Source organism: Papio anubis, chromosome 14 (genome assembly GCF_008728515.1).
Source record: "Papio anubis isolate 15944 chromosome 14, Panubis1.0, whole genome shotgun sequence".
Classification (NCBI taxonomy): Eukaryota; Metazoa; Chordata; class Mammalia; order Primates; family Cercopithecidae; genus Papio; species Papio anubis.
Window position 1 is genome coordinate 59,370,128 of NC_044989.1, and position 25,495 is coordinate 59,395,622.

The 25,495-nt window shown below is 36.2% G+C and overlaps 1 long non-coding RNA gene across 1 annotated transcript in view; it reads left to right on the top strand.

Moving 5' to 3' along the window:
- The window catches only part of LOC103876972, a 202,718-nt gene that overhangs the window by 145,725 nt on the left and 31,498 nt on the right, over positions 1-25,495 (top strand). Inside the window, exon 5 of the long non-coding RNA XR_002516659.2 lies at positions 9,923-10,088. This is a non-coding gene — a long non-coding RNA (uncharacterized LOC103876972). The remainder of the gene's footprint in view (positions 1-9,922; positions 10,089-25,495) is intronic.

Here is a 25,495-nt window from a genome sequence, read left to right on the forward strand (position 1 = left end):
TTTTCTTTACTGCTCATCCGCCTAACATCTAGTTAAATCAATTGGAATCTGATTAGAGGGCTGGGAAGATGAATGAGAAGTGGTTGATTGGAGTACTAAAAACTTTGTGGATTTGTGTAGACTTGGACCAGGGAGCTATAGAGTTTGGGGGTACTGGGGACCAAAGGTTTCTGGGTCGAGGCCTGCGTCTTGGGTTCTTTACCCACAGAGGAGGGACAACTCGAGCTCTGAACAGGAGAAAAGGAAATGATGCTTCTCCTCACATCTTCCTTCTGTGAGTTCCTTATCCACTCGTCTCACTTTTTACTCGCCTTGTATGTCATTGTTTTCTGTTTCTTGGGACCAAAGGACAGCCAAAGCAGTTTGGATATTAATTCAGCTACATGATGACAGACTTGATTTTTATGGGCTAGCCTTGGAACCAAACTACTATTAAAGTCTCATTTCTGTGGAAAAAATCATTACAAATTTGAAAGACATTTACAAGTTAACTTTTGGAATTAAACAAATTTGTCCCTTGGGGGCTGACTGTACAAGATTCACTAAGTATTCATAAATAGAAAAAGATAAATATTAGAATGCTATATTTCTAGCTTATGATACCTAGTGTTCAATTAGTATGTTTTATTATCAAACCAGATAAATAAAAATGTTACTTCATAAAAACAGAGACTATAATATTTTAAAAGTTTTTTTAAAAGCAAATTTTATGTAGGCCTTGAAGCCGTGTTGGCCAGCCTGGTCTCGGACTCCCGACCTCAGGTGATCTGCCTGCCTCAGCCTCCAGAAGTGCTGGGATTACAGGCATGACCCACAAAGCCCGGCCAAATGTTCTTTAATGGGAATTTGTGTTAAAATAAAATTCTCCATGTAATATATATATATGTAAGTCTGTGTGTATATGCATATGTATATTTCCCAACAGAATTGCTAAAGTAAAAGTGATAAGGCAAAGATGATATCTGTTTCCATAGAAGCATCTTTCTGAAACGAAACAAATAAAAATTATACTTTGTATCACTAGTAAAATTTAACTTGATTATCTGAAGACTAATTATATTAACTTATATTACCTAAAGTGCAGTTTTTCCCCCACTCTAGTAATTAGAGGGATATTAATAGCTGTTATATTCTAATACTTGAAAGTCAAAACTGGTAATGTACCCTCCCTCTGCCCACAATTTAGCACATGGCAAAATAATGATACAAGAGACATTACAATATACAATTGTCAAAATGTACCTGGAAGCTCTTAGAGGAATATTAGAACAACTGGCGACAGGTGAAATAAAAGAAGTCTCAACTTTCTGAATTCAGGAGGATTCAGCAGAATTTCCTATAATGTCACTTTGGGCATGTAAAAATGTTTCCCGCAATTAGAATAGCAACTACATGTGGAATAGATTCAAAACTGCTTACTAAGTTGTTTGTTATCTATTTCCCTGTGGTTTCCTGAGGCCACAGAGACAAGGAATTGGCCTGAGTTTTCACCTCAAAAACTGAAGCACATCAGCAGTGGCACCTTTTCAGGCGCTCCTGTGTCATTCCCCGAAAATCACAGACACGCAGTCCAATTAAAATTGTACTTTGTGGAAACCAAAGGAATGTAGCCCAGGAGCACCTAGGAACTGCTCATATGCTTGGAGAAGCTAAAAGACACGCGTACATGAACCACAGGAAGCCTTCTCTGGCCCTCTGAAAATAAACACATCTTTTGCATAGATGCTGTCTCGTAGCTGCCAGTGCTCTGCCAGGGAGAATTGTTATTTTAAATGGAGACTCTTTCTGTATCCGCAGGAAGAATTTATATCCAGTCAGAGAGAACGTAGAGAGCAGTTCTTGTTGCCCGTCACATTTTAGTGCAGGGAAGTGCTTTGCCCTAAAGGTGCCAGGTAAAGAGAATTGCCAAGTAAAGAAAATTTATTGAATGCATTTTCCAACAGGGAAGCATAATCTGACATTTTTGTTTCTTGGATCTCAGAAAAATAACTTTCCTCAGTTCTTATATCAAGTAAGAGGACATGCAAAGGCAAAAACAAAAACAAAAATACCATTTGGTCTTAGAATGCATTCATGTACATTTTCTTCTATTTGATAATGTTTTATTCATAATTATTTCATATGCTTTTCTTTTTTCAAATGTCTGCCTGCAGCACACGTCAGGATGCTGGATTTCTTAGCAAACGCTCTCCTTGGAACCACATTATCATGGGTCCGTATGATTATTCCCTTAGGACTATCCACTTGAGAGTAACGCAATGGCCTCCACCTCCCAGCCTTTAGGACCTAAATGATGGAGTTAAAGAATCAAACTTTCTTTTGAAAGCCAGTGGCAGTCCCACGTCCACGTCAGGTTTGAGGGGTGCTCTCCTCCCTGACTGGCTAGTAGGTGAGGTCCTTGGTATGTTCATCCCTTCTTACCTGAAGCCTCTCCCTCGTTTTAGTTCCGATTGATTTCGCCTTCGTTGTGCTCAGATTTTGTGGGTTTGTTCAAACTGCTCTTGGGAGGAACACAAAAGTATTAACATTTTGCCGACTCCAGGACTTTAGAAAACTTAGGCTTGAGTGAAAAACAAACTGACGGATTCAAATAATATAAACGCACCCAATTTCAGATCGTATTCTCTCTTGCCTTGTCTCACAATGCTGGGCTGTCTCCCTTTGCAAAACAACTGCAATCTCTACACGCCACTCCAACCTGCTCCGTGACAAAGCGTAAGGTTCCACCTCTGAGCAGGTAAAATATGTTTGTTAGGGAAGGACTGCTCGGCAGTAAGGATGACAACAATTAGCACATGCTACTCATTAACAAACGGAGATTAGAACGCAGCCGAAATGGCAGGCTGCCATCAGTGTGATAGTTACGGGGCAGTTTAATTTCTAACGAATGTGAGTGCTGGATCAGTAACAATATTCGACAAAATGCCGCCTGCATTCTCTTATGGCTTTCATTACCAAATTGAAAATCTGTGTAGATTTCTGAAAATTACTTTTAAATGTAGCCAATCTCCTAGACTGCAAGGCTTGATTTGCTGGTGAGGGAGCCCTGCTGTGAGATTTTAATGAAAGATCATAGTGGCCCTCCAAGGCCAGCAAAGAGCTATGGGCCCTGGAAGACCCGAAATAATCTGTTTTACTTTTAATGGCAGCCATTTTATATTCATTAAGATCAAAATGCAGTTTTGCAGGCAAATTGCAAAGCTGTTCCACTCACAGCTTGAGAACCTGGAGGCCCTACAGCTTTTTATCTTGTTCATAAGCAAATATGCAGTTAATATCTTTTAATATGCTTTGATGCTTGGTACCTTATGGGTACATTGTACCGGAGGTTAGAGAACTGCATGTTTCCTTGGCACAGCCAGCCACGAACTAAAGCGGTAGTCCTTTTATTTCCATAATGGCAGAAGAAATGAGTCTCTCTCTTTTTATCCCCTCCCCATTTTTTAAAAAATATGAGCTCTGCTCAAATAGATTGTAAGGTACTGTATAGTGTACATTCAGGGTCTCAGAGAAGGGGCAGTTTTTCACTGGGATCTGTCTGTTGGTGGTTCATATTATTTAAATTTATACAGTCACATTATTTAAATGTAAACAGCCAAATAAGATATGATCAAATCAGTGGCATCTGGAAACTGTGCTCTCATCCTCTTTGATTGTGAGGTTGTCTGCATTAATAATGGAGTTCTAAAGACTGTGATTCCACCTGATATACTGTATGACCTTAACAGTTGTGATTTTATCAGGGTTTCACTGTAGTAGAAAATGAAGGTATTTTGCAGCTCATTTCCAGCAAAGCTAGTTTGCATTATCTTCTGTCCAGAGTAGTCCTGCCTGTTTTGTGTTATAAAATATCACCTCTCCCATTGCCCCCTTTCTGCTGCACAGCTGTACTTCCGGTCTGGAACCATGTTGTAGATTAATTTCCATCAGATTTCTCGTAGAAGGTAAATGGTACTGTGCTAAAGGAAAGAGGGAAGGAAGGAAGGAAGGAAGGAAGGAAGGAAAGAAGGAAGGTCGGTCAGGAAGGAAGGAAGGAAGGAAGTAAGGCGGGGAGGAAGGAAGAGAGTGAAAAAAGAAAGGAAGGTGGGATTGATGAGGGAGGGAAGGAAACACTGCACTACCTCCTCCAATTCATCCATTTCTATCTCATCTCTAAGACAAGAAATAAGGTTGATGCAAGTGGATCTTATTACTCAACCTACAACTCCATCTTAATTCTGCCTTAAGCAATAGGCAGGGGTTAGACATAATTGTCTAGAATCACAGGACTCTCCAATACTTACAAAAATAATATTTAGAAAGAAAATTAGGTCCTTTTTGGTAGAAAAAGGACCAGCCAGGTCTGTTTCAATTTGCCCAAAGATTTGGAGGCTAGGCCAACAACAAACAGAACTTTTGCTTCTTTGCCCAAATTATCTTGGTTTTTGAATGGACTCAGGGTGTCAAAATCTTAGAACCAGGGCGGGGATGGGAACCCTTTTTGGTGGGAACAAAGCCTTCCATCACTATGCAGCATCAGATAAGGGTGTTGTCCTTTTTTTTTTTTTTTTTTCCACTTTATAGCCATTGAAATTTCAGCCCTCTTGAAGAGTGCTGTAGGGCCAGCTAGTTTAAGAATGGGAGTTAGCTTCTTTGTGCAAGTTAATACCCATTGTGCTGTCTCTAAAAAATAATGTAAGTTAAGACAGCTCCTTAGAAAGGCCAGCCTTTGTATCTCCAGGCCCGCCCAACCTTTGTACTTAACCGTGCCCACAGGCATATTATAATATTGTATGACATGTTTACAAGTCCTAACATCTTACTTTGTGCAACTGCATAGCTTCTTTGCAGGCTCAAGAATTCAAGCTTGGACTGTCTGATGAGGGAATTTGATAACCCCCTCTCCCTGGGTCTCAGAGCAAGGTGAAGGTGTCTGGCCTGCCAAGGCACAATTTAATGGTCTTCTGAAAACACTCAAAAGGCAGACATAAATGTGTGGATGGGCAGCCAGCCAGCCTGACCTGGGGGATGGGGCCAGTTGATTTTAAGCAGGGTGAGGTCGGAAAGGAATGTTTCAGACCAGAACTGGCTGGGGGGGTTGGGGGTGGGGGCGGTCTCTGGAAGCCTGAGGGTTGACTGTAAAGGATTTACAGAGCTCGAACTCGACTCTGTAACCTAAGAGCTAAAGCATTCCCACCTGTCCAACTTTAAAAGGGAAATGGAAAATGTAAAGAACATATAATTAATTTCAATTACAAGCCTCACATATCTCAAGTCAGATAGGCACTGTCTTCATTTCCTGTCAGTTCAATGGGCTACAATACAAAAGTCACGTAAATTAAATTAAATTAAATTAAAACGTAAAATTCCCTCTCACACATCTCTGTTTTCTATTCTTAATGCCTCTTGACAGTTAGTCTTTGATATGCTACTTTTTTTTTTCTGCACAACACATATACTTCAGATGTGGATTTCCAATCAGTCTTTCATCTTTATGTTGCATCATCCACTATCATGGGACAACTATATATCAAGAGTCTTTGGAAAGATGACCAGAGAAGGAATGAGAATACACTTAAACATGGGAGGTTTCATCTAATGTTTATTTACAACTTTGTTTCAAAATGATCCCATAATTTTATAATACTTTTTTTTTTTTTCGCCTATCCTTGGTATTTTGAAAAATAATATGGACACTTTTCTAGGATCAATAACCTGGTTTTATTTTGGCCCCATAATTGTCTTGCTTTTTTTTTTTTTCCTGTCCAAAGACATCTCAACTTGTGCTGTGCAGTGTCACTGGCCACAAAGGGGTCACTCTCTCACAGAAGGTGTATTTGCATTTTCATCCAGTGCAAGGGAGAAAGTAATATTGCACACTATTTTCACATACCCATGGTATCAGCAGTGGTGTTACATCACTGCAAGTTGAGCTCTGTGTAGATTCCTAAAAAGGAGGTGTACGTGTGCTGGGGGGGGTGCAGTGAAGAATAATGTCACCCTCCGTGAGACTCTGTCAGGGAAAGTGGCAGAGAAAACAATCTTCATCGAAGCTTTTCACTATTTGGATTTCTTTCAGCTGCCTATTATCCATCAGAATATTAGAATCCATACATAATGGAGTTCCTTGGCTCCTACACAGTGATATCCTTAAGCACGCAAAAGGAAGTTGTATCTTGCAAATTCCTCCAAGAAGGTTATCAAAATTGCCCTGAAGGGTTGACACAGTCCTGACAGGGATTGTTTTGAAGGATGATGTTATTATTTTTCATTGGTCATTCCACAAAAGTATTAGGAGAGAAGAAAAATTCAACACCTGTCCCTCGGATCTTATTTAGCAAAAAAAAAAATACAACAAGATTTCACTTTAACAGGGTCTTTCAGGCAGAAAAATACAGCAGTAACATGTGTAAAGAAAATTTCAATATGTTTTGACAATAGTGTAATCTAGAGGAAGTGTTATCCCCCTTGTGGAGGTCATCATTCTTAATACAGTGTGTGTCATCAATTCTCAGGACAACAGAGAAAATGATCTAGTCAATACATATGAAACAGAAATCATGCATAAACATGCTGCCTTACTTTAAAGTGGGTGACACCACTGAAAATTGGATAGCAGGCCTGGATGCAATTTTCCATAACTTTTTATTATTCATAAGATCGTGTGATCTAATAAGCCACACCTCAAATTACTGTCCATTGAAGGTGTTCTTGAGTGATAGATTTTGACAAACCAGACAGAGGATATATTATGATTAAGATCAGATGTTGGTAGTGCTGGACTTTCCGCTGCTGACTGTTTTCAGCTGTCTTCCATCAATTCTGTATTTTTCCCCCTTAAAAAAATGAAGAAGCATGAATCCGTGGGCTATGAAAGCATAAGAGAAGAAATCTGCTAACTGATTATTCAGTAGCTCTGATTCCAAGTGCCTCTCAATTTAACTTTGATTTTAGGTGGGGGAGGATTGATTTGAGAAAGAACAATGAGGAGGAGGGACGTAATATCTGAGTTGAAGGAGACAAATATCCGAATCTTTGTTAAGTATTTGTTAGAAATACGTGGAACTTTAAAGTGGCAGGCTCTTTCTTAAATATTTAAATGGTGGTGGGGAGGGAAAAAAGGTTAACACTACCACCCACAGAAGACCAACACACCCAAGAGAATCCAAACCTTTGCCTAATCACTTTTTGTTAAAATTAATGGTAGGTTTCTAAGTAAGCGAAGTGCCTCTGTAAAAAGCTTTTAAAAGCTTTGTTTCTTCTTTCTCTCTCTTCCTTTCTCCCTTCCTCCCCCTTTCCTTCGTTCCTTGCTTCTTTTCTTCCTTCCTTTCTCTCTCTCTCTTTTTTCTTTTTTGTCCTGTTAAAAAACTCCTATGGTCTAGGTCTGTGAAAAGGACTCTGCCCCTTTAATTCATCAAATGCAGAAAAACTGGCTTAGCCAGTATCTACAAGCTACATTCCAAAGGGAGATGTTTTCAATTCACTCATTATAGAAAGGTCAGTCAGGTTCAAGTTCAATGTCATGGAAAAGAAGTACTCTCTACAAGGAGTACCACCCACACATGAAAAAGTGGAGGGAGAATTAGATGAACTATGTAACCTAATTTTTTGGGCAAATACAAGAAAATTAGCCCTGTGTGCTATTTGAATTTAAAACCACATATTAACAATTCAGCTGTAGAAGGTGACAGCAACCACAACAAAGTAAACACGCTCTCCAAACCACTCGGCCGTAATGATGTTATTAGTATGCATGTTGCTGAGCCCAGATGTAGCCTTTAGCAGCCCAAGCCCTTCCAGTGCTTTTTGTTCTAATGGCTTCAGACTCTTTTTCAAAATGGGGCACTCAGAACCCACGACGACTAGAGGACAGGATCGGAGGATAATTCACACTGGCAAATGGGACATGACCGTCGTGTCCATCTTCACCACATCCCATTGTCTGCCATGATAATAAGTGATATCTGCTGGAAGACAACAAAGCACCTGTGAAGAATCGTGGGTTAAGTGGAACTGAGCCTGTGCTGAGACTGAGCTCTGAGAAGTTGTTCCTTTAGGTTGATGGCAAAACAGTTGCCTGTAGATGGGAGAATGAGGCCGCACTAGCGACCTCTCCTCTTATGAGTTCTCCCCTGAGTGAATTTCCCCATTGCAAAAAGGATGTGCTGGCCTTCACTTACATGTGCTTGAATAGAAAAATTGTATATAGTACAATCATAGCCTACGTGCATTCAAACCAACTGCCCAGTCATCTGCGAGAGCCTTCATCTTTATGTTAATTTTTGCGTGGCTGCTGCGGAAGCCTTTGAAATGTACAAAAATATGCAAAGAAACCCTGACATTCAGAACACAGAACCTTCAGAAACCACACCAAAACACAGTGTCTTGGATTAATCTGTTATTCGCTGTTACGGTTAAAGTCAACCCTTTTATGCCATTGTTTTGAATTCGTTTCTTACATATAGTCATTCTCTTTAAAAAATTTTTATTACTATAGATATGTAGAAACAGGAGTTAGGACTGTTTTCCTTTTGAATCAGAAGTAGGTAAACACCAGTAAAGCTGAGAGTGTAGGGTGTGATTTAGTGTAGGTTAACATAGTGCAGAGGGTATTCTGCAATAAAATTTTAAATTAGGGGGAATATATTTACCGCCTGTCGTGTGTGTGGCTTATGAACTATAGGTTTGATATTTGGCAGAATGTGTAAGAACTGATAATTAGGTATGTGTGTGTAGGTAGTGACATTTGTTTAAAACAAAGTACTGTAAAACTGAATTCATTTATGCCTCTTACTTTGTTCAGCTTCTCATAGACAAGTAATAAAATATACCAATAATATCGCACTTTACAATAAGCTTTAATTATAGAGACACCTGATAAAATGCAGATGAGCTATCTGTTCAGGAGCTGTGTGAATTCTAATAAATAGAATTGGTTTTGTGTGTGTATGTCTGTGTGTGTGTGAGAGAGAGAGAAAGAGTGACAGAGACAGAGACATACATAATAGTGCTGAGATTTTTTGATGGTGGGTTTTTTTAATTTGCAAAATTTTATTGGCTGAGATTACATGTAATAAATTAGAAAAGGCTAGTATATAATTTGTCTTTATTTGATGTGTTAGAAAACTAAGAGAATTAGTGCCACAGGAAAAAGAAAACTGATGATTGTATATTTTTTATATTGCATTTGAAAGCATTGTTTTTGTTTCACAAAATAATATTGATTTGAATGCAAAAAGTATGAATGAATAATCCGTTTAAAAAATTCCAAACGATGTATTCAGGAGAGAAGGAAGAGTGTCCCTTCTCTTCCTTGGGGTGGAATCTAACCACTGTACTTAATTATGCCAGAAATTTCAAATGAAATCAAATGGAAGTCCTTTCCAGGTTAAAGGTAACCTAGAGAAGGCCTGAACTAAGACCTTTTATGGTGCCAGGTTAGCGTTAGAACAACTCTGATAATTTCTAGGGTTTTTTTTTTCCCCCTTTTATTTCTGCTATATCTCTCAGCAGAGGTTTATTACAATAAACTTGGATACTAAATGAGGCTTTATTAATTAGAGTTGGGCAGAAAACCAGCTGTAACATAGTGACCCCAGCTAGGAAGCCAGACCAGAGTAATTAAGACATAACATGGTAATGGGGACAAATAATGAATACACTCAGTGACCTGATGCCAAGCTGTGTCCCCTCTCAAGGCCTGTTTTTTTTTGTTTTTTTTTTTTTTTTGCTTTTGCTTTTTTACCCCTTTTAAATTAGTAGTTCTCCTGAATTGCCTTTTTATTATACTTTGGTACAGATGATCTCCAAAGTAGTAAAAATCGAGGAAAACATAGGCTAGTGTTGGAGAAAGTTTAAAGTTTAAAGACAATTTCTGTTCATGTGATGTGATTCCTATCATTCAAGACCAGAAGTTGATGATCCTTTACTCTTTATCATACAGCATTTCTCTTACCTGGAGGAAGGCTAATTGAATAATATCCTGGGCCAAGCATGCGTCTCTCCTGAAACAATCATATTCTGCTATATCTTTCTGGTTTCTTCCCTTGATGCTGACTCCTCTTGGAGGCCAAGAAAGAAGCAAACAGGGTTCCCCAAGGTCTCAGAAGGTAAGGAAGAACCTGATGATACTCTTTGTGCCACGTTAGACTACCCAATGGAGAGATAACAATAAGGCATCCTCTCCTCACAGACTCCTCAGGGAGTCTGCATTGGAAGTCTGTGGACACCTCAGGACAAAGCAGCTCTCCAGGAGTATGCCTGCAGTTTTAAGTAGTTCACAGTTTCCATGTGGACACAACCTCACCTGTTCACCCACCCTCTTCAATACATTTGTGTTTGGAATGAGGATGTTTGCACTAGGAGATAAGAGCTTTATTTTTAAAGTTTAAAAAACCTGGTAAGTGCTATAGCTGTCCAATCGTTTTAGTAATACTTGCTCTCTTTCTGTTGAAATGTCATTGGTTAACACCTTTGCAAATCTTGAAGTTAAATGGGATCCTTACTCATAATTCCAAATCTGACACAGAGTAGGTGCTTAACATAAACTTATTAACTAATTGTCTGTCTGGGCATGTAAAGGGATGAATTAAGGCAATTATCCAAATAAAGGAGCCCAATAAAATGCAAAACAAATGTTCCAGCAAAATCAAACAAAGCATCTACATTCTGATAATAAATGTTAAAGCATTTTGCTTTTTATTTTCTAGACTTTCAAGACAACTTACTTCAATTCTCCATTTGTTTGTGTATCCCAACATAGCCAAAATATTCATGATACGTGATACAACTAGGAGAGATGTTTTTATTTTTTTGGCAAGACTTTAAATCATTTGTACTTCAGTTTATTCTTGGTTGAAACAAAATCTTCACCAAGTTCCTCAAATAGTAAAGAATTACTAAGTAAATTCGAACCTAATGTTAACAAAAGAAGAGCTATGAATGAGTCCATTACCACTCTCTTACGCTGTCCGTTTGCTCGACTTCAGGTTTAAAGTTTTTTGTTTTTTTTTTCTCTGAAAACATTTCCTAGCTGTTATGAGGGAACCATAGTATTCTCAAACATGTGTCATTTTGTGTTATGAAAGCGCTGGCATTTCTTCTGCCTTCTGTGAATCATATAGTAGTTGGCATCCTGAATTAATCATACAAACATTCTGCATCTAATGACAATTTATTCGAGTGGGGTAAAAGTCATGGGAAAAGTAAAAGAAAGAATTGCCCCTGTTTGATTTTAAAACAACTCCGTTGGCTTCTCATCACACTGAGCAAAGGAGATATATTGTAGGATCACTGCTTTAAAAGCTTCTTTTTCAAAATTGATGTGTTTTAACAAATTAGACAAATAAGATACTTGTAATGGTACCTAACATTTTCTTCCTCAAGATCTTTAATATAGCATAGTTTTAGCTATAGCATAGTATTTAGATGAGTGATTTCAGGAAATTTGTAAGAAGTTTCTCTATAGTTGCAGCTTGTGCTTATTATTAACATAATGTATAAAAAACAGGGTTTGCATCTGTCTTCTTTAATGGTTAGAGCAAACATTCATGCTTCAGAAGAAAGGGCTATGGGTGTGGGTGGTGGGGAATGGCTACGGAAACTTTGCTTCTGTTTAACAAAACAGAATTTCTTATTCAACCTGAAAATAAATGCTTTATGATTTTTCTTTCCCTGATCCTTTCAATTTCTCCTGTTTTGCTGAGTTTTATTTAAAAGTCAGGCTCAGGAAATTCAGAGCTTTGAAGAGGTAGTTTGCACATACTTTGAGTAAGTTAAGAAAGTTTTCCTTTTTCTGGTTTTATAGTGAAGGTTTAAAAAAAAAAAAAAAAGACATCCCCACAAACTGGGAAGAGGTCCTTGGGTTAAGTCAGACTCCATCTACTGCTTAGCTAAAAACATAATGTAATCTAGAAATTTATAACGATAAAAGTTGCATTTCCCCTATCAGACCACTGTTAAAATTGCAAAAACACCTGTGTATTAAGCATGTAGAGATCGTCCCCTAGAGCATGTTACAGGTAACTTTGAAAGGCAATTGCTGCTGTGGTCTCAAAAGATGGGCAGGTGCTCTTTTCTTTGGAAGATATTAATGCCGATGCAGTAAACATTTTCGGAGTCAGTTTCGCAGAGTGGAGTCCTTTGCTTGTTCCCCATTCAGGCTCTTGCCTGTTCTTTGTGCTTGAAAAGAAGAAAACTGACAGCATATAAAGAATGGTGAATGGAAGATGGACATAAATCAGAAAGAAGGGAAGTGATTAGAGACAGACCCAGAAAACCATCTTCTTTCCCGACGACTGCCTTGTGAACTAAGAAAAAATACATCTATTGGCTCCTAGAAGCATTGCGTATGAATGAGTATGCTTCTCATCTACCCTTTTTTATATTTTCTAGCTTCTTAAAAAACATATTTTGTTTTTTAAAATTAAATAGAAGTTTTTGGTTTCTTTTAAAGGTAAATGGTGTTTCAAGGCATTCACATTAGTCCATATCAAAGAATAATATAGTTGGAAAGAAATTTAAAGGTTATCTGGCAGAACATTTTCAAGGGATTTGGGAAGAAATCAACTGTGTGTAGGTTTTGAGAGCATTTTGATCTATCTATCTAACATGTGTCAATTATATACATAAATATACATGTGTATATATGTATGTCTGTAATTAGTGTGTTTGTGAAAATCATAAGAATCATCATGTACATCTAGCTTATTATCTCCAGTGATTGCATGGACGACAGTGTGCAGATAGTGGATACTGTTTCCAGCTCCAGAACCACTTGCCACCCCTCTCCACCTTCCTATGAGCTCTTAACACGTTCCCTGGCCTTCTGGTTTCCAGTTGGGTTTAGGCAACAGAAGCATGAGCAGTACATTGGTAGGACAGGAGGGGAGTGAGTTGGAATATTTACTCCCCTAGTCACTTCTTCATAGGCCACAGTTTGTCAGTGGCTAGGACAATAGTATACTACAATCCATGTAATCATTCATTAAAAAAACATTTGTCGAGGCCCACACCATATCAGGTGATGAGGACACAATACAGGCCAAAGGCATGAGATCTCTGTTCACAAAGAACTTGTTTTAAAACAGTATCTTTTTTGATTGCTTTCATTTTTAATTATGACATATTTGAAAGATTTTGTGACTTATCTTTTAAAGTTTTGTTTTGTTTTGTTTTGTTTGTTTTTTTGAGATGGAGTCTTGTTCTGTCACCCAGACTAGAGTGCAGTGGCACAATCTTGGCTCACTGCAACCTCTGCCTCCCGGGTTCAACTGATTCTCCTGCCTCAACCTCCTGAGTAGCTGGGACTACAGGCACACGCCACCATGCCTGGCTAATTTTTTGTATTTTTAGTAGAGACAGGGTTTCACTGTGTTAACCAGGATGGTCTCGATCTCCTGACCTCGTGATCTGCCCACCTCAACCTCCCAAAGTGCTGGGATTACAGGCGTGAGCTACCATGCCTGGCCTGAAAAGGACCTTTTTTAAAAGAATTAGAACAAAATGTCAAAAGCAATTGTTAATGTTAGTAGTAATTTGATACATTGATGGCAAATAGATTGGATATACCAAGGAAATTGTTGCTTTAAAAAAAAAAAAGAAAGAAAGTAAAATGGATTTTAGTTACTTTTCAATGAATATTTGAGTAGCCAGGATACCAAATGAATTAATGAAATACTAAAGTGAGGCATGTAAGTTGGGAGATTCTATTTCTTGTCTGGAATACTCTATACTGTATGAAACACATGCATTGAACTAGGTTCTAAGATGAATTAAAAACTGCAGATGAGCTTTGTTTAACAGTTTCAGGTTGTTTTGATGGAGGAAAGGAATTCGTCATTTGTAGGAGAACTTACTTTACTTGAGTTATAGATTTGACAACTAAGACTGAATATACATAGTGATAAAACATCTGCTCAAGTATAGTCAAAAGCTCAGTCAATTTTGTGAAGAAATCAGTCAAGCCTGTTGCTTGGTGGCATGTAGACAAAACCACCAACTGATCGACTGAGTTTTTCACTTTTGAATGGGTTGTTTGGCATCTTGTAGACCCAGCCTATGATTATACTGCCATCTGTATTCTTTCTTACATCAGGCTTATTTCAGCCACAACTTATACATGCTGTTTTGAGAAGAACTAGTCAATATTTTGGTTTGTCTTTAGCTATAAGAGCGCCGTAGACAGTCTTGCGTGAACTTGGCTCTGCCTTGCTAATTCTCTGTCAGTTCTGGCAGCTATAGGAATTTAAGTTCATGATGTAGATATTTGGATTCCCCTCAAAATAAAAATAAAATATGTAAAATAAAATCTTAAAATAGGCTGCTTTCCTTTGACAAAAATACCCAAATTCCTAGAAATGGCCAGCCATAGTCAATATGTGTATATATACGAGAGTATAATTTTAATGTAAAAACAATACAAACAGAATAGAATATTTTGAAGTTAACAATTGCTCATGTTATCTTAGTTCTCAAACTACATGAAGCAATTGAATAAATCTTCCTTTTCCAAATTCAACTGTTCATAAATGCTTTTGCAACTCTAAGATACTATGTGAGGCTGGTAGAATTGTTCCCTCAAAATTGGAAAATAAAATATTACATGTATTTTTTTTTTTACTAGCACTATCACAACTTGCAGTCTCAAAACATTGCAATGACTACTGGGACCCGTTATTTTTTCCAAAGATCTAGGCTTAAAAAAGAGTGAAAGTTTGAGCTTTGGAAGGCAATGAATGATGAACGAGTTTTTGCATAACCGTCAAACTGCCCTCCGATTTTAATAGGCCAGAGCTGCGTTGAAACATGTTTCTGTATACGTACACCTGAATCAATAGTATCTTGTCTTTGTTTTGTCTTTTTTTGTTGTTTAATGAAAGCTGGAAAAGTGATAAACCAAATGAGGAAGAAATATGTAATTTTTACCCGATTAAGTATTAGACTGAGCAGATTTAGGTTTTGTGGACCCTGAAATGTATACAATGTGGGAAACTCATTTTTAAACAATATATAAAATTATATTTAAAACATTAAACACAAAAGTGAATGTTTATTTAAAATGAGAGGAAAAAGGTCTTTGGAAGGAAGATGCTTAAATCCAGGAACCTAAAGCTTGAATTTCATTAGTTTTACAATACAGCTAATAATGAAATAACAGAACAACAACAATTAAAAAAAAACCTGGAGTTTGAGGCATGAAAACAATTTGTCACAAAGATATGATTTATGATATCTTACATTTAAAAATCTTTTGAGTACCCATCATTCATAAATAACACTTACATAGGGTCATCTGAGCTTCTTTCTTCCATTGTTCCAGTAGAATCTGAGTTAGCTGACTCTTACTATCTTATAAAACATTTTAGAATCACGAAGTAATGACCCTTTAAACATGAGGAGACAGGAGCGTATTACTAGAAGAACTGTGCTGCCCTTAGAGGAACTGTAAAGGAATAATTGAGGGCTAAGAGGCCACAGATTTTTGCCTCATGTGTTAACGGCATAGTCAGTTTACAGATAAGTAAAATTAAACCCAGAGAGGAAAGGCAACTTGCCCAACTTCCCACAAACCACTAATGGCAGAGGTGAGTTTAGAAGTTGGACCTTTGGACAGCCAATCCCAAAGCCATGCCCACTAAGTCTGACTTCACATCAACCTCCCACCTTCAGTTTCTTTCACTGAGACCGCTAAACAACCACCACTTCTGATCTCCAGACTACCATTCTTAGAACTACCTGGTGAATTGGAGTGTCTCCTTTTAGGTTAATGTGCTACATGTCAAGTTTGTATGAACCTTCCAAAAATGTTATGGTATTTACACTTACTTTCTCTGACCACTAAAACCACTTGTGGCCGCATTGCATTCTGGCAGTTGTGAGTAATGTGGTTAGCCTAAACCCAGGTACATGATTCTCTCTTTTAAAATATTTCTTTCAGTTATTTCTTTTATTCACTCAGACAGAGGTGGTATAGGATTATTGAGACTGTTTTTCTAGCAATTTAACAGAAATTATCTGTCTTATGAAAAGCAACTAAAAATACTGGTTTAATATAAAAATACATATTTTTAGGTATATCAATGATATGATAAGAAAGTTAGGAGTTTGCAGAGGTCAAAAACTAAGTGAAAGTACAAATCCAGAGAGCCAAGCAAAACAGTGAGTATGATTGGTGTTCTTAGCGTACTCATCAAACCAAGATGAACTTGAGTTTTCTTTTCACATCTTCACGGGTCACAGGAGATGGAGGACTAGTACCCACAAGGGAAGGAAATGACATCTCATAGGTAACCATCTCCATAGATCTGGGACCCCAAACAGCCATCCTCTCAATGTAAATAGAAATGTCACCTTCCCCTAAGGGATCAGCAAGACAAATTGCTCTTCTCCAACCTTGACCAGAAGAAAAAACTCTTCTCCAGAAATTCATACTACAAGCCAGTCTTCACTGTCTGGATTTGCAGATAGAGTCCACAGCATGTGCGTGTGCTCAAATAAAACTAAAAGCATGCATTTAATTAAAATGATGCTGAATCAATAGGCTCTCCAGGCACGTAGCAGAAGCAAATGCAAATCCTATCTAAAGGAACCTCTTTTCAATCTAAGCCTCAGTAAATTTGCCTCAACAAAGTACTAAAGAATACGAATTCAAGTTCAATCACAAAACATACAAACAAAGCAGTAAAAAACATGAGCAAGAATAATGTGAGCCCCAAACTTCCTACATTAGAAACATATTTAAAAAGAATATGGGGTAAAGAGGTTTAGCATACCTAATGAATTAAAATAGGGGATACAAATGAGTAAAAAAGAGGAGTCACCATAAAAATGACCAAGCAGGTATAAAAATGACCAAAGAGATCAATGGAAGAGATACTATAATAATTGAAATTAAAAACTTAATACCAATGTTCCAGATCAGATTAGATATAGATAAAAAGAGAATTCATAACCTGGATTATGTTTCTGAAGAAATTATCTGAAATGCAGTATACAGAGACAAAGACATAGGAAACATGGCAGAGTTGTTAATAGATGTGGAGGATAGATTGAAAAAATCTAAGGCATGTATGTACTTGGAATTTTCATAAGAGAAGAGGGAAGCAGCATTTGAAGATAAAATGACTGACAATTTAAAAATATTAATTAACAACATCCATCCTCAGATTAAAAAAACAAGTAGGATAAATTTAACCATCCACATTTAAATATACAACAAGGAAAATTGATATCACCAAAGACAAAGAGATGATTTTAAAATCAGACAGAAAAGACAAATTGTCTAAGCATGATGATTAAAATAACAGTTGACTTACTAGTGGCAATAGAAGACAAAGAGAATAGAGTAAAATTTTTAGAGTATAGAAAGAAAATAATTGTTAAATCTAGAATTCAATATTCCACAAATATTTTGTTAAGAATAAGGGGGAAATAAAGACATTTTCATCTAAGAAGTCTGAGATGCAAGGAAGAATGATGAATAAAGAAAGTAATAAATATGTTTGTAATCAAAACCAACACTGACTACATAAAACAATAATTGCCACATCTATGTTTATGAAAGAAAAAAGTAAGATAAAAATACATAAAGCAATAGTGCTTAAAGGAAAAATATTATTAGAGTTACAGTGTTCTAACATCATTGATTTGTTCAGGAGGGTGAAGATAATGATTAGCTTTACAATTTCATAAGTTAGCCTGAATGTTAAGATTCCTAGAGTAGTCACTAAGAGAAATGAAAGAGTGTTAAGTAAAAAGAAAAAACAGAATGAGAAAACATGTTCAATTAATTCAAAAGAAAGAAAAAAGCAAAAACAAGTATAGAAAAGGTAGGACAAATTTCAGCTTGAAATAAGGTAGAACTAAACCTAAATATATCAGCAATTATAAGAAATGTAAATGATTAAATAATCCAGTAAATGACAAATAAACATGTATAACACACAAAAAAAATGTAAATAGGTTAAATATGAAAGGATGGGGAAAGGTATCTCCTCAAATACTTTCCAAAAACAGAAAAGAAAAAAGATGCTACTACAGCTTGATTAACAGACAAACTAGACATTAAGCTAAAAAAGATTACTCAGATTTAAAAGATAACTGTGTAATAATAAATGATTCAATTAGCATGGAAAATGTAACATTTTAAAATGTTTGTCTCCTAAAACATATAAAGCAAAATCTTTTCCTCTAAAATTGATAAGGCAAAAATGAAGACAAACACAAGAATAAATAAATTTATCATATTGAAACATTTTAACAATGCTTTTCACTCACTGAGACAAATAAATCAGTAAGATTTGGAATTAAACCAGGTGTAGTAGTTCATGTCTGTAATACTAACACTGAGAGACCGAGGCAGGAGGATCACTTGAGCTCATGAGTTCAAGATCAGCCTGGGCAACATAGTGAGACTTTGTCTCTACGAAAATTTTTTTTAAAATTAGCCAGTCATGGTGGTACGCGCCCGTAGTCTCAGCTACTTGGGTGGCTGACATAGGAGGATTACTTGAACACAGCATATAGAGGCTGCAGTGAGCCATGTTTGTGTCACTACGCTCCAGCCTGGGCAACAGAGTGAGACCTTGTCTCAAAAAAAAAAAAAAAAAAAGATGAAATTAAAAGGCAATTTACAAGCTTGATCTAATGAACATATAAAGAACAAGATTCATATTTTTCTTTTCTTTTTCAAAATGTAAAGCTCAATCTCAAATGTGTATCATCACCACATAATTCTGCAAGAATCTCTAAAAAAACACGGACTTGTTTGTACATACCTGAAACCAAAATTATGCCTGATAAAATTATGAATGATTTATTGGTATTATCCAGAATTCAATTTATACCATATGAAAATGGTCATGATTGTTTAAACATATTTTACACTTGGTTTATTGGAAATACAATCCAAACAAATGCCTTCCTCTTTACTTCCCTTTTTTCATCAGGCCACTGACTGGTTGAAGAACTTGGGTCAGTTCTAAAAAATGTCTCACATTCTTGATTTGTCTGATTGCTTCACTGTGGTGTTAATTAATTCATTTATTTATCTCCTGTATTCTCTATAAATGGAATTTAACCCTGAACTTGATTAAATTCCCTTTCAAGTTAGGAGTCTTGGTTGGGGGGAGTACTTAATATTACATCACAACCAGATGACACCACAGTTGTTTGTCCCTCTGTTTGTAATGCAAAGATTGATCATTTGGTTCATTTGGTCATTGCCTGATCCCTTCACTCTTAAGTTCTCCATCAAGCTGGGTGTGGTGTTGCACTTGAAGTCCTAACTTCTTGGGGGGCTGAGGCCGGAGGATCACTTGAACTCAAGAGTTTGAATCCAGCCAGGACAACATAGTGAGATACCATCTCTTTAAAAAAGAAAAGAAAAGGTAAAAAATAAATAAATAAATTCTCCATCAACCTTTCTCTTAATAGTGTCATCCATGATGACCATTGTCTGAATCCATTATTTCATTAGGTTTTTCAAAATGACATTTTTTATTTTCAAGTACATGGAGAATATTTGTGAAAATTGAAAATATTTTGCTATAAAGCAAGTATCCAAACATTAATGTATAGTCAAGAATTTGTGTCATACAGACCACTTTCTCTTATCACTGTGAAATTCAAATGAAATTTTTAGAAAGATAACTTGAAAAATGTCAATACTTTAAAATTCTGTTTTAGTCAACTTTAAACATAATATGAAAAAATGTATATGCAAATTTCATTTTGAGCTAAAATTCAAAATTTCTAATCAAAATATTGGAACACTGACATCTAGAAATGTGTAACAAAATGGAATTCTTTTCATGGGGAAGATTGATTCAACATTAGAAAAATCACATAATTTGGTTTACCAACTTAAGAGATATATGGGAAAAAAAGATGATTATATTAATAGAGGAAGTAAAAGCCTTCAGTAAATTAAACAACCATTCATATTTTTTAAAGAAAGAAAACATAAGAAAAAAAAGCACTTAATAAAGTAAAAAGAAAGGGAAATTGTATTAATCTGATAAATAGTAACCTACAAAACCTAGTACTTTACAGTAGAATGGTGAAAGGGTTGGCTTTAACATCATAAAAATCACAAGAGTGTCTGCATCAGCAATTCTTTCTGACATTATATTGTGGGTCTTAGCTAGTGCAGTAAGGGAAGAAAAATAAAGAAAAGGTATAGGAGAGGCTACATGATGTAACATTTAAGGGTTGGACCAGACTTCTGGACTTAAATCATTTCTCTATTGCTTACAAATTAAGTAATGAACAAGCTTAACAAGCTTAGTAGCTAAGTATTTTATTCTATATGCGCTTCAGTTTCCAAAGTGGAAATAATAATACCTACCTGATGGGAGGTTATTAATGTTAAATGAGTTAATATTTGTAAGTGCTCAAAATAGTGTCTGACATCGGGGAGAAACAACACACACTGGAACCTGTCAGGGAGTTTGGGAAAGGGAGAGCATCAGAAATAATAGCGAATAGATGCTGGGTTTAATAACTAGGTGAGGCGTTGATCTGTGTAGCAAACCACCATGGCACACATTTACCTATGTAACAAACCAGCACATCCTGCACATGTACCCTGGAACTTAAAATAAAAGTTGAAGAAAACAAACAAACAGAAAATACACCAATAAAAATAAAGGTGGAATCACTAAAAAAAAAAAAAAAAAAAAAAAAAAATAGTGTCTGAGACAGGATAGATACTATATGTGCCTATTAAATAAGTATAATAGAAAGAAAAAAGGAATTATTAGTCATAGATGAAAAGACTATGTAGAAAATTCAATAGCAATATAATTTATTAGAATAAATTAGATGGTAAAGCAGGTGTGTTGAATACAAAATCAACACATAAAATTACTAATTTGCTATATACAAATAAGTAATGTTGAAAAACACATTTTAAAACAGATAATCTTTACCATGACATAAAAAAATAAGGTGCCTAGTAATAATTATAACAAAACATACATATGCTGTTGGTGGAAAAATAAAGCTTTATTGAAAGAAAATAAGAAAATCTAAATAAACAGAATTATACCATGTTCATGGATAGGAAAATTCAATAGTATAAAGATGCTAATTTTTCCTAAATTGATTTACAGAATTGTGGCAGATGATTTTTTTCTAACATGGATATAGCCAGATTTTCTTTTTCTCATATACTCTTCCTACAATGTATTACTGATGTTCCTATGATGGAAAGTTGGCAATGTGTGTGTCTATGTTCATCCCCTTGAATTTGATGAGCTATGGTAGAAACAATAATATTTGATACTAAGGCTAGGTCATAACTATTGATGTGACTTCTGCCTGGTCCTCTTGGGACTCTTATTTGTTCCGGAAATCTGATCTCATTGTCATGAGAAAGTAGAGAAATCACATGGGTAGGATATGAGGAGTAGTTTTGAAGAACAGCCCTTACTGAAGTTCCAGCTGACATCAGCTTTCACTTCCAGATATGTGAACAAATGGCCATCATCAGACAAGAGCCACATGAGAGACCATCAAGAAACAACTGCCTAATTGATCTCAGTTAAACCCCAGAACTGTGAAATATAATAAATAAAATGATTCTTTTATGTCATTAAGTTTAGAGTGATTTATAACAAAATAATACATACTTAGAATGAGTCAAATTATTCTACTTAAAATTCCTACTTTTTTTTTTTTAACTTGCAAGCTAATTCTAAAATAATAGATACACCCAAAAAAGACAAACAAAGTGAGGGGTCTTTCCTTTTCAGACATTAAAATTTATAATAAACTAAAAATTAAGGTAGGTGATACTGCCATAAGGATAGACAAATAGATTAATGGAACAGAAGAAAAAGTTTACACTGAAATCTAGCAGAATGATGTGGAATTTTTTTCCAGAGGAAATAATTAATAAACAAGGTTTACATATAGAAGCTAACTTAATTTTTTGGCTTGAAAATTAGAAGGGAAAGAACAGACTTTAATGACTGGTGCTGGGGAAAGAAAGCAGTTATCCAATAAGAGTGCTTTATAACATTTAGAAGATGATATAAAAGAAAAATATTTACCTAAAGCTGTTTAATGAATGTATATTGAATGATTAAAGTTACTGTAAGATTCCCTTATGAAGTTTTATTTAAATTTATTATATTTTATCTGCCCAGTTTTTCTTGTGGCATAATTGTTACCGGAAAGGTGCCCAAATCCAGACCCCAAGAGAGGGTTTTTGTATCTCACGCAAGAAAGAATTCAGGGCGAGTTCACAGAGTAAAGTGAAAGCAAGTTTATTAAGAAAGTAAAGGAGCAGCCCCTAGGGCTCCTGGTTGCCCATATTTATGGTTATTTCTTGATGATATGCTAAACAAGGCATGGGTTATTCATGCCTCCCCTTTTTAGACCATATAGGGTAACTTCTGACATTGCCATGGCATCTGTAAACTGTCATGATGCTGGTGGGAGTGTGGAAGTGAGGATGACCAGAGGTCACTCTTGTGGCCATTTTGGTTTGGGTGGGTTTGGGCTGGGTTCTTTACTGCAACTTGTTTTGCAGTAAGGTCTTTATGACCTGTATCTTGTGCAGACTTCCTGTCTCATCCCACATCCTGACAATGCCTAACTGTCTGGGAATGCAGCCTAGTAGGTTTCAGCCTTATTTTACCTAGCTCCTATTCAAAATGGAGTTGCTCTGGTTCAAACACCTCCAACATAATGGTTTAATTTTCAAAGTATAGAATTATCACAATTATCACAGTATTTTAAACTTGGAAGTAGGAACTTCCCATTACTAAAAAAAAACCAACCAAACAAACAAAAAAATCAAAACACTATTGTCCCTATGGTTTGAACACAGTATATCTTGGTTTTATTAGAGTCAATAATACTATTGTCTAATAACTTATGCTCAAACTCATAGTAATTTAGCTTATAAATTCAGAGTATCATTTTTTAAAAGTTAAGTGGTCAAATGATATTAATCTTTTCGGTGTACACTCTTATGTGGAAGTAGGAGATTTATTATTATCCTGCCTATATATAAGTCCTTTAAACAATGAGGGAATGAAGAGTTTGCTGTGCCTTTAATTTTGGCCACTCACTAAATGATGCTTCATAAGGGAATTCCTAGTGTGCTCTTCCACTCAACACAAACATAAAAACAATTTCAGTTGCAGAAAATGGGAGGACAGTGGAGTACTACTTATCCACTGAACTCCATTACCATCTATAGCTGCTTTGAATAATTGACCTCACTTTTTTTCTTTTTGCCAGAATTAGTTGGATAAATGCCTTAGTTTTCCATTTTACTTAATCTGTATAGACAGAGCCAAAGAATCCCTCCTTCTCCAAACACAAGCTTTCCCACTGCACAAATGATGCTAATGCCCTTGATTGGCATGACACAGCACTCTAAACCATTTGCCTCCAGTGAATTCATCAAGCAAGAATGTCTGAAAGCAGAGTAACTCTCTGTTTAAGCACTTAAATGCACAGCAAATAACTGCTCGCCTTTTTTTCTTCACTAGTCTGCTGTCTCATGGAGCAGTGTATTATTACAGATAATCTACAATGAATAAAGGACAAAGCATTCTGTATTCAAAATATACACACATTTGCCAAGTTTACTGAACCTGTGATTTTTCAAAGTAAAAGATACAATATTTATTTGAAAAATGATATGATTAAGAGGGACTTACTACAGAGCAGCAATACACAATGCTATATAACCAAACCATAACACCAATAAACAGGTTTTACAGACAGACACCTATTGTCAGTAAGATTAGTTGAACTCAAAATAATGCCAGGAAACCTCTTTCATGCTTCAACAGAACATAATTTGTTTCAAGTAATGATGACTAGTTATGTATAATTATCTGATTATTGGGGGAAAAAACTTGCTTAAACAACTTTGGTGTGCTGCATTATAAGGTTTCATTTAGTCTCTGAATTATTTAATGTTTATGTAGTTCTGAGACAAACTGCACAATTCAAAATCAATTAAAATATTTGCCCAGATCTCCCATAACTTGTAAATTGGCACGACATGGTAGGATACATATTAAGTTGGAAGTTTTTTTGGAAAGTAGTAGAGGCTTCAAAAAATAATGAGGTTTTCCAGGAGAATAGTTTATAAATCATCAGTCAATAAAGATGATTCATGAAATTATATCAATTTTAATATAAAACAGCATAATTCTTATCTTGTGTAGGTAGACTTTTAAGATGTATGAGAAAGTGAATTGCTTATACCATGTAAATGAAAATAATCATTCAGTGTCTAGCACAGTCTTTCAAATCAGGAAAAATATTTAGATTCATACACACAAAATTTTTAGTCATTGTTATTCTTCCAGGTTACTTGGAAACACAATGAATTAAACTAATGTTATTCTATTCAACTGGCATAAATTAACTTTGCTTCTTGGAACAATTTATTTTGAATACTTGCCCAATGAGTTAAAATGCTAAATATTTTTTCTTCCTAGGTGACGTCCTAGTCCCCAATGGTGGGAAGAAGGAAAGAACTTAATCTTCCCATTTATCAGGGAAATAAAGGATTGTTATTATATTTAAACAATTTCTTTTTCCAGTGATAAGGTCTCGCTCTGTTGACCGGGCTGGAGTGTAGCGTCATCATCAAAGCTCACTGCAGATTTGACCCCCTGTCCCTCTTCAGCCTTCTGAGAAGCTAGGACTATAGGCACATGCCACCATACTCAGCTTTTTTTTTTTTTTTTTTTTGAGACAGTCTTGCTCTGTCCCCGAGGCTGCAGTGCAGTGGCGCGAACTTGGCTCACTGCAACCTCTGCCTCCTGGGTTCGCACCATTCGCCTGCCTCAGCCTCCCGAGTAGCTGGGACTACAGGCGCTCACCACCATGCCCGGCTAATTTTTTGTATTTTTAGTAGAGATGGGGTTTCACCTTGTTAGCCAGGATGATCTTGATCTCCTGACCCCGTGATCCACCTGCCTCAGCCTCCCAAAGTGCTGGGATTACAGGCATGAGCCACTGCATCCAGCCCATTTTGTAATGTAGTTTTTTTGCAGACATGGGGTCTTGCTATGTTGCTCCAGCTAAACTTGGACTCCTGGCGTCAAGAGATCCTCCCAAAGTGCTGGGATTATAGGTGTCAGTCACCACACCTAGACTATTTCTATATTATATGAATTTAAGATAAATGTATAATGATTTGGAGCTTAAATCATCATTTCCTTGCATTGACATTATTATCAGTTGATAGTATTAGGAATGCTTTTGTGGCAAGTAACATAAAATACTATTTATATGACTTAGGCAAAGAGACACTTCTTTTTCTCATGTAATAAGGAGTTCAGAGATAGGCAGGCAGCTGATGACATTAGTTCCATGACTCAATCATGTTGGAGCTAATATCAGTTGAATTGTTCTTGCCCTTTTACTGATGAGTCCACAATTACTGCCTCATCTCTTGACATTGCGTACATGTCAAACTGAGGAAGAAGGAAGGAGACTGAGATGCCAGCATTGCCCATTGCTCTTAATAGAGAAGCAA